This window comes from Tupaia chinensis, unplaced genomic scaffold, assembly GCF_000334495.1.
Source record: "Tupaia chinensis unplaced genomic scaffold, TupChi_1.0 Scaffold000076_1, whole genome shotgun sequence".
NCBI classification, from domain to species: Eukaryota; Metazoa; Chordata; class Mammalia; order Scandentia; family Tupaiidae; genus Tupaia; species Tupaia belangeri.
The window spans coordinates 1,863,709-1,864,100 of record NW_006159536.1 but is presented as its reverse complement, the minus strand read 5'-3'; the positions used below and the strand labels follow the sequence as shown (position 1 = coordinate 1,864,100).

General features: G+C 43.6%; 1 protein-coding gene across 1 annotated transcript in view; it reads left to right on the top strand.

The window, feature by feature from the left end:
* Positions 1-392, top strand: part of ADAM23 (ADAM metallopeptidase domain 23) — a gene marked incomplete at its 5' end in the record, with an annotated part of 206,650 nt that overhangs the window by 171,724 nt on the left and 34,534 nt on the right. The gene's annotated exons all lie outside the window — the stretch shown is intronic.

Below are 392 nucleotides of genomic sequence, written 5' to 3'. Positions count from 1 at the left end.
AAGAAATTTTAACATTTTTTTCACCAAAAAAAAAAAAAAAAAAAAAAAAAAAAGATTTGAAAGGGCCAGCAAGTGACATGGTGGTTAAATTGCTGGACCCCCCACATTCGAGTTCCGAACTTGGCAGCTTGAAAATCATGCTAAACACATGTGCACATGTGCCCTAAATCCCAGGAAAGTGGGGCAAGAAGGGATTGATTGCAGTAGGCCATCCCCCTGGGGGGGTTATTTCTCACTTTCCCGCTCACTATCTCTCTGGCGAGCCCATGCACCCTATGGGGGAAAAAAAAAAAAGATTCGCTAAATCGACCTGTAAAAAGACATACTCATCAGGTCCCAGATGGTCCTTGCTACAAGCCTGCAGTCTGCGAGGTCAGCTGTAATGAAGATAC